Source organism: Carcharhinus amblyrhynchos, chromosome 3, assembly GCF_965287045.1.
Source record: "Carcharhinus amblyrhynchos chromosome 3, sCarAmb.v2.hapA, whole genome shotgun sequence".
Taxonomy (NCBI): domain Eukaryota; kingdom Metazoa; phylum Chordata; class Chondrichthyes; order Carcharhiniformes; family Carcharhinidae; genus Carcharhinus; species Carcharhinus amblyrhynchos.
This window is the reverse complement of record NC_137326.1, coordinates 15183626-15193258: the sequence shown is the minus strand read 5'-3', so window position 1 is coordinate 15193258 and position 9633 is coordinate 15183626. Positions and strand designations below refer to the sequence as shown.

General features: G+C 41.0%; 1 protein-coding gene across 7 annotated transcripts in view; it reads left to right on the top strand.

The window, feature by feature from the left end:
- The first annotated feature begins 684 nt into the window (after positions 1-684).
- The window catches only part of setd5 (SET domain containing 5), a 140905-nt gene continuing 131956 nt past the window's right edge, over positions 685-9633 (top strand). For 4 of the 7 annotated variants that reach the window (XM_080181713.1, XM_080181702.1, XM_080181708.1 and 1 more), the window contains exon 1: positions 685-1114. The gene's annotated coding sequence lies outside the window, so the exon portion shown is untranslated. Of the gene's footprint in view, positions 1115-2706; positions 2850-9633 lie in introns of those variants that run through there. The other 3 variants (XM_080181714.1, XM_080181712.1, XM_080181695.1) reach the window with 1 other exon arrangement.

Sequence of the window (9633 nt, the reverse complement as noted above, 5' to 3'; positions counted from 1 at the left end):
TTCCGTCGGTGACTTGAGAGAGACAAAAAAAAGGTTTTGTTTCGGTTACGGAAAAATCCACCAGACAGACGTGTCGTTAACCATGTCCTTCCCGCCGCACTCCCTCGCCGTCTCTGTGTCGTGGCTCAGCTTCCACACTAGCCCCACCACTCGAACAAGCTGCACCTCCCCCCCTCCTCGGAGAAAAGACAGGCGTGGCCTGATTGACAGGCCGGCTACCCCTTGACTGACATTTCGTTTAACCAATCGGAGCGGCAAGGGGGCAACCTGGGCGGGGAATCGATTTCGAATGTGCCAATGGAGGTGGAAGGAGGGGGAGGGACCCGTCTGGGTCTGGAAGCTCCGCCTCCCCTTCCCCGCCACCCACACACACACACACACACATTCCTGGGCGGGAGGGGGAGGGGAAGGTAACCCCGCCCACCATGACCAGCCCCTGCGCCTCCACACACACACACTCTCCTCTCCCGGGGAACAGGGATGCTAGCCACGCCCACGCGGGCAACCCCTGCGCGCGGGCATGGTGAACCCCGTGTCTTTTGTCAGGGCGGCCCGCCATTTCCCAGCGTCTTGGAGGTGGGGGAGGGGCAGCAGCGGTGGCGGCGGCGGCGAAGGAGGAGGCGCTCAGACTGTGGGGCCAGTGCTGCTGAGCAGGAGACGGCCCAGTTGCAAACAGAGTCAATTGTCACCCTTACACCCAATGTTTACCTGAGGAGGAGGAGGGAGGGGGTGAAGAAAAGTCCCAAAATAACAACAGACCTTACCCTGCCTGTCTTCCCATCGGGCCACTTTTTTTTTTGGAAACTCTATTTGGTAATTCGTGAGCTTTATCAACAAAACTCCCCTTTTCTGCCAGCACAACCCTCTCCTCCCCCCCACCCATCCTTTTTGCTTTTCCCCACCCCTTGCAACGTCAGGCTCGGTCGATGTGCTCAGGAAAGCCCTAGGCTCTGTTTTAGGCCTGGTTTGATGTTTTTTTTGAGGAAAAGTAAGCAACACACAAAAAAAATAAACACACAAGAAAAGAGTGGGAGTGAGAGAGAGGAAAAAAAAGGATCACTAGAAGAGGGGAGAAGGCAGCCCTATTCAGAAACGATTATTGAGAGAAAAACCGGTGAGTTTTCCTGTTTATAATCGGGTTGCCAGGGAGTTTTGATGGTTTTATTGGTGTTGGTGATGGTGTTTACATGATGAACACTGCGCACTTTGAAAACCTGGGATCATTTATAAACCGATTTTCAAGCATCCCTTTTCCATATGCACCTTTGGATAATTGCATTTGAGAGATGAGCAAGTAGGCAAATATGTGGGATTTCTGTAGACCTCTTCCACCTCATGTAACTTGTTCATCTCTGGCATTTTCTTCATTAGAATAACATGACAAGGAAAAAAATCTAGAGAGGTCGGGCCCCATGGTAGCACTGCAGCTGGGAGGCATTATCCAATCCTTGAGTTGGTGCTCAGCTATTTCTCTCTCCCTCAAAAAATCATCTGCATTCAACGTCCTTGATTACCATAATGCTAAAAAAAGTCTAAGCACTATGTCAAAGTATTATGATGCAAATATATATACAGAATTAGCTAAGCATTTTTCAACACATTGGATCACCATGAAAACATTTTTGAAGTTATGTTGTATCACAGTCATTAGAAAATGAGATGGAATCTTGGATTTTGCTATTCTATAATGCCCAAATATGATTCTGGCATACAATTGTTGGTCTCCAGCTTGCAAAATCAATGATGCTCCAGTAGGAAAGTGGCAGTTATGAAGATTTCCGCACGTAGGTTTTGTTGTGTTTGGGGCATCTATAGGAATCGATTATTATTGATTGTTTTGAAGGTATTAAGCAAAATTTATTTTACGAAAATCTTGGTGAAAAAATGTAGCTCAAGAGGACTTGGCCTCTACCACATGGTCCAGGGATGAATTGTGTTGTAGCTGTTGTTATTTGCTTTAGTCTGCCTAGGTTAAATTTCATTGCAGAGCTTCACGATGAATTCAAAGTTAGTTTTCGCTGGGATTCATCACAGGCTTTAAGAAGCCATATTGGGACGATAGCACATATGTTTGGTTGTGGAGAAAATGAAAGTGCTTTCGTTGACCTAGGCGGATGAGATCTCAGATCATAAATTCATAGCCTGAGTTTTAATGGAATTGAAATGTTTTAATATTTAGTACCAGAACATTTTCTGTTTATTCGTCCAACTTCTAAAACTTATAACATTATGTTTTAATTAGTAAGCACCCTTTATTTTTGTTTATCCCTATAAGTTTGGGAATTATTAACCCTTTAAAACTAAACAAAAACTTCACCCGAGAATCATAGTAACATTATAAATGTAATTTATGATGTGATGATAGTCCTATACCTTCCTTTATACCTATGTTTCTATGAGGCTTCACAATAAATTGCTGTAAATTCATCGCTTCACCGCATCACCAGGAAGCCAGATCTTGTGTCTTAAAAGAACGATCTCCAGACCAATAAGCTAGATTGCCAGCCCTAACTTTGTATCTAAAATACTGCTTTAAGCACAGATTTGTTTTAAGTAGTGAATTGCATAATAACTTCATTTTCTTCCCGTGTAAAATAATCCTGATAATCCATACCCCTAAACTCTGACCCAGTTATTTACCCTTAAATCTGCACAGAGGTAACTTGTGCTGTGGGTGTGTGTGTGTGTGTGTGTGAGCGAGAAGGGGTGGGGGGAAGGGTTGGTAGTCTGCTCTTACTGTGTGTTGGTTTTGTCTGAAGGTTTTTTAAGGTTGGTCTTCGAATGGTTATTTGAAAGTTATTTGATTTTAATATCGAATGTTTGGACATTCTTTCAGTAATAATCGAAAGGTAAGAATGTGGATTAACACGAGAGATTTAACGTGGAACCGTGCTTATTTTTACAGTGAATATCATCAAGATCTGTCAAAGATTTCGATTAATTCTGTTTTTTGTGCATTAACTTCCAAAGCTATATCTAATGTATTGTTTTATTTAAAGTAATTTAATCCATATTAGCTGTCGGGAATGCATAAAATCGATAATCAGGACTTTGCGTTTAGTCACAGAATTCAAAAAGACAGAAAACAGGTTAATGTTGTGATCTTATGGTAGAACTAGTTTTAAGTTCGGGAGATTCCTGCTTTGTACTGGGACAAGCTTGCTAAATTCGGCGTTAGCGGAAATTGAGTCTGAGGCTTTGAAGTTGGGGCAAGGCCCGGTATGTCTGGGAAGCCAGGAGTGCACTTCAGGGGCCTCACTCAGATATTTGGCGCGGAACTGTCGATACAACTCTTGGATTGGTCTTCTGTTTCCTTGGATAAGGGTGGTAAAAGTGGTTTTGTTGCGTTTATTTTGCTATATAGAGGTCAGTGGTGAATTCTCCCATATTGTATTTTTAATGAGAAAGGGGGGGAGGGGTAGAGCGACCACGTACTGCATACTGAAATAGAAATGCTCCCTATATTGAATAAAATAATTTGTCTGCTTCTGGTGCATTTTAACTGTCTTGGAACTACATTGAAGTTTTAAGATGACTAAACTGAAACTGGTGATTAATTTTCATAAGGACGAGTCCGAGAATTCCTGTACAAGAGGAGTGGGGGAGGGGACTGATTTTTAAATCCAGCTTCATCAGTCCCAGCTCTTCGATGGATCCAAACACTGGCTTTATCAAAAATGTTTTTATTTGCTGATTGAAGATTTTGAGAAGGGGGGATTTTAAAGACGTAAATGATTCATACTTTTGGAGTTAAATGATCTTTTAAAATAGCTACTCTATGGTTTGCACTCTAAGGCTTTTCCAACCTGGATTGTGAAGCCAGAAGCTTTCAATCCGAGCAAGATTGCGAGATTTAGTATTAAGGTTCCTGTTCGATACGAGCAATGATACAGATCGTTCAGAGTCCCTAATGGATCAAAAGCTAATATCAATCATTTGTTGTTCCACATTTATGATTTGGATAAATGATTTACGTTTTGGTCAGAATTATTACAAACCTCGCTGTTCATTCGCTTCTTGATTTTTTTTTCAAAATTGTTGAACGTTCGTGAAATTTTAGCCTTTTTGATCCTGAACTAAGTTTAGAAAATGAATTGGAAGATAGATTGGGGTCTGATATGACTCAGTTAGATACTGTAAGCTTTAAAATTATAAATTGCACGTGTAAACATTTTGTAAACCAGCGATTGATCATTTATTAGTGATGTATTACATTATGGAAGATGAGAAAGTGCAAAAGAGACTCAAGTGAATGGCTTTGTGGCTACGGGACAATCCCTGTAGTTACTTCAATTGTGTTGCAATTTAGGATGTGGGGGAGGGGAAGCAGCGCCTGTGTAGAATGCCACTTCATTGATACACTGTAGTGAAGGTTGCGATGCATTTCTTCCAGTCACGGGTTCAATTTGCTCTCGGGACTAAAATATTTTGGCAGATTTGCATAGTTTAGGCAATGTTTTACAGTGGTAGGAAATCGATTTGAATGTGTAATTAATCACTATTGGTGAAATATTTTGAATGTGTTTCTGATCAGATTTCCTTTGTGGGTTGTTAACGCTTAAAGTGAACGTGTGAAGTTCTATGTTTATATATATATCTATATACACACACTAAAGAAAATAATATATTTTAACAAAGTTCCACAAGTAAATAGCTGCGTGGAGGAAACTGACTAATGCCTTCAGTGAAATTTGATCTTGCATAAAGTTCCCAAGAATATTAATGAATAGGCAGATGGTCGAGCTGTATTCGTCTGAGCGAAGACTTTGTTTGAATTTTGGGCACGCCAGTAAAAAATGTTGCATCTCCCAAACATCAAACCTGATAGAAAAATACATCTTCGCCATTTCAATGTGGAACAATGCAGTAAAATGACACAGTGCAAATTAAACGTTAGTTTTTTTTTAATTTGAACGTTAGTGAGCAGATTGTCGCATTGAACCCGAGGAAGTGGCTTTATGCATTTTGGGAGATGCGATTCGCAGATCAAGGCAGATTGCATAGCAGATATATTCTGAACGAAAAGCATTTCATTTTTATGCAAAAAGGGCAAGAGATTATAATGGGTCGTCGTTTTAAAACGATAGGCTACCAGATACATATGTTTTTGTGGGGCAACGATTCATTATCGGTAGCGGCCTACATCAAGCCTGGGGCTGGACTCGTGGATTACCCCAGCTTGGGTTACGCGGATGTTGGCTATCGAAGTTTATACAATTTGCGCCAATATTTCCATTAAGAGAACAGTTAAATGTTATAGATTTTGTTTGAAATCAGCATTATACAAGGTGGTTATACTGTTAAGGTCTTGCCTTTTATGATTAAGTTTTGTGACGGTTTCATTATAGGCTAAACATTGAAGAGTGAGAACTGGATATTACACAACATCATTGTACTGTAATAAACCCTAGTAGGCCTGTTGTGAAAATGGCTGCTGTTGCCTGTGATCTGGCTGCATAGGTGGCTTCTCTGTCCTGCAGCTGGCCTTCATTAAGTAAAGGACTTTGCTAAGAACCTTTTTTTTCTTGCAATGTCTACTTGCATGGTTGTATGGTATTTTTGAAATAAAATATGTAGATTTAGGAGGAATAGTTTCCTGGCTGTAAAGTTTTTTAAATTAAGTAGTATTGGTCAAGAAACTCAATATTACCTTGTACCTTATTAATTGCATTTTATTGGGGATGGATCGGAGGTTGAGGAGTTACGTGCTGCAAGTGCTTTCATTCTCCTAAGTGTGAATATTGTGTGCAAATCCAAACAGTAGTTACTTTGAGATTCGAAATAGTGAAGCCTTTTGTCTGCATGGAACGGAGTTTGGTGGAGGGAAAGGGAGGGGGTACAAAACAAATGGAAATTAAATATTCTGAAATTATACTGCAGTGTTATCCCCACAGCTGGCTCTTAATTGCTTTTTCATATTGTAATAACTGAAATTGCAGCAAAAGGATAATTACTGTTGTGGATCGTTTTTCCTTATGCGTGGAGCATTTCCGATTGACTGCTAATTTAATGGATAAAGTCTGGGGCGCAGTTTGAAAGGCTAGCAACGTTTGCTCAGAGGCAGGGCCAGTACCTCCACAACTGATATGTAACCTAAACACAAGGCAGCCATTTTCCTAATTTCAAATCACAAAAGATCACTACGAGATTACCTTTTTATTGCAAATAAGACGCACACTCTATATAAACTTTGTATAATTTTAATTGTAGGGTTAAACTTAAAAAATATTGTTAGTAAATTATTGACTATCGCGCTTAATAAACATGATAGTACTCATGGAAATGTTTCTAATGGGAAATCATTTTGACTCCCTGGGCAGTAGTTTGAGAAATGACTTTGTAATGGGTTGAAAGACATTTCGTATGAGTTTAGTCTTGTATCATGGCATGCTGACAGACCGCAGTTGTTATAATGTTAGGTAATTGGTTCAAGTTGCATTTCCTTCATTTCTCTACACGCATTTATGGCGAGATATGCGAACGAAGTTCTTTGGCCCCGTTTTCTTCAGGAGTTGCAGTGATTGCAATACGGATTACCCTTTTAGCAAGCAATGGACAGCTTACCTTTTTATTTTTTATTTTACACGTTTCAATAAACGTAAAAAGAAAGCAATAACCTTCCATAGCGAAATCATACAGGCTTCATTTTCTGATTAGGGGATTCTGGCAGATAATTTTGAAACATATCTTGTTTAAACATGGGTTCGACTGATACTGGCAGACCGGAAATCGTTGTTGGAACACTTGGAAGGCTTACTCCACGTATTCAAATAAGATCCGCAAACCTCTCCTTTTTTGGAGAACTTTCTACCCGACGATGTTTGTCTCGGTCAGACGTTTCGGGACCCATCTGTTGTAAAGTGTATAAGAGTACCTTTAAAATCGCAGTCTTTATAAAAAGTCGCTCCCTGGCTGCCCTCTTGCAGCTGGGAGAGTCATTTTAAGGTTTGTTGTCAGAGGTGCGTGTGTCTCCTATGGCGGATTGCCCGCCACCGCCCACCATTCGTGCTTGTCCAATATATTTGATAGAACTACCTTACCCGATGTGTCTCAGGCATTTTGAGAAACGAAGCTGACACGGTCAGAGGGGTAAAGAGGAGGAGGAGGAGGGGGGAACAGAAGAAGCTGCGGGGGGGACGAAGAGAAAACTCCTCCATTTCCAAGGCCTGCTAAATTAAATCGGCATGTCTCGAATATCACTGGCTGCTATCCTATAATGTATCTAATTAGCTACAAGAATAGGGAGATATTCAAAGGACAACAGGGGGGAAAGCTCTGGGCAGCCATGAATCAGGGACGCCATTTTTGACAGGGAAGCGTGCACGTACCCAGAATAGTTACAAAAAATAAAATCCGGTCTGACATTTTTTTAAGAGTGAGTGGGGGAAGGGAGGAGAGTGGGTGGTAGTGAACGCTGTTAATGCTTTGGATTTGCCAGTGCGATTGCAAGTCTAATGTGACATTGCAACCAAGGAAAGGAATGCAGGGCGTGCGATTGCTCAAACAGCCTGTGCCTCGAGGTGGATTAATGTGCTCCAAGAGATTGCATCATCCCCGCTCCCACTGGGCCTCTCAAACCTTTTCCAGCTGTAAAGTAGCCAAAAATAAACCAATTATGAAACTGCACAAACACAGGCTGCTGATTCTATTGTAAGCTTCTTGCAGCACGTAACAATGCATAAAGGAGTCGTTGCAGTCAGTGGTGCCCCCTCCACCCATAACTTATTATTTTTATACATTTTTCTTTTAAGAAGCCATCACTTTAAACAGTGGTCAGATTTATCTGCATATAAAATATTTGCCAGGAACCAATTAAAGATATACCGAGGTATCACTTGTGTGTAATTCACACTGATGCAGTTAGGGTGAATGCGCATTCACACGCTATCTATTGAAGTCGAAAGGAATCGCTCCAGTTTGCAGAGACAATGCTTTTGTCTCTTGCACTTCCCAAACACAGGCGGAGTTGGTGGAGAATCATTAACACACTGACAGCATTATGTTAGCGTGGTGACGTTCCGACACATGCGCACACAGCAGCAGTTAATTTTGTTACCATTAAAAAGTATTTCTTAAATCCTTCCTGAGAGGGAGGGAGTAACAATGTGTGGGTGGGGGAGGGGAAATATTTTTTAAAAAATTTTGCATGCCTTGAAATGCAGAAAACCATATTTATGCAGCATGGTTTGACATCGTTTGAAGCTCCAAGTGTGGAGATTGTTGTCATTGACTCTGTAGGGCCTTTTTCAGCATGGAAACCACTTAAAGCATGCCGTTGTGAGTACATCCTGAAAGGGTGCTGCGAAGTGTTAAAAATAAAATGAATTGCTAAAAAAAAAGTTCCTTTCATCTCTGCCATTGTGCACTATCTGCACTGCTAAAATGAGTGGCAGTTAGGATGCTTTCAGGCCCCTCCAGTTGCACTGTAAATGACAACTGCGAGATTGGAGAGGGCTCCAACTTGAATCAGCCTGTAGTTAAAAAAAATTCTGTTCCCCTGTTGTAGAATGTGCTAAGTTTGGAATTTAACACGGAACAGGTTTAGCTGTTTAAGGGTATTTATTTAACAACTAGTTTATTTACAGTACATAGTGGGTCACAAGGAAGGTACAACTCCCAACCAGGCTGCCTGTCTGCTAACTAGGATGTCTAGCGTATTACTGCCTGATGTCATTGCAACATCGTTATGTACTCAGATTACTCGCATAGCCATTCAGTTAGCCGTTTCTACTACATCTCCCCCCCTCCAAAAAAAATTAAACTATTTAGATTATATTTGTCACAGTCTTTATAGTGCCGAAGGAATCATTTATCTGATCGGATCTGCACTGGTTCTCCAAAAGAGCATTACATCTACTCCCGCCGCACCCCCGCCCCGCCTTATCCCTGTAAACTTGTACATTATTTTCAAATAGCAACTCAATTCCCTTTTGAATATTTCGATCAACCTACCTCCTCTCAGAAAGTCTGTTCCAGACTCCAACCACCCTCTGGGTGAAAAAAATCATTCCTCCCATCACTTTTACTCCTTTTGCCAATTATTTTGAATTTATGCCCTCCAGCTCTTGACACACTCTTGAGAGGGAACAGTTTCTCACTATTTAATGAATTCATGCTGGCTTTCCTTAATTATCCAGCACTTATTTAAGTGGCTATTAATTTTGCCTCAAATTATAGTTTCCAGAAGTTTCCCCACGGTTGAAGTCAAGCTGACTGGTCTGTAGTTGCTGGCTTTATCTTTGTACCCCTTTTTGCACAAGGGGGTAGAACATTTGTAATTCTTCAGTCCTCTGGTACCACTTGTATCTAAGGAAGACTGGAGAATTATCACTAGAGCCTCTGCAGTTTCCTCCCTCACTTCCTCAGTATGCTTGACTGCATCTCCGCTTGTCCTGGTACCTTGTCTATTTTAAGTAAAGAAAGCCTTTCTAACAGCACCTTCTCCAATTGTAAATTGTTCCAAGTATATCAATTAGCTTCACTCTCACTTTGGCCTGGGTGACATCTTCTTCCTTTGTAAAGCCAGATGTAAAATACTTGTTTAATATCTCTGCTGTATCTCCTCACTCCAAATGCAAGTCCCCCTTTTTATCAAAAGTTGGCCCTACTGTTTTATGCCCTTTTATTATTTAA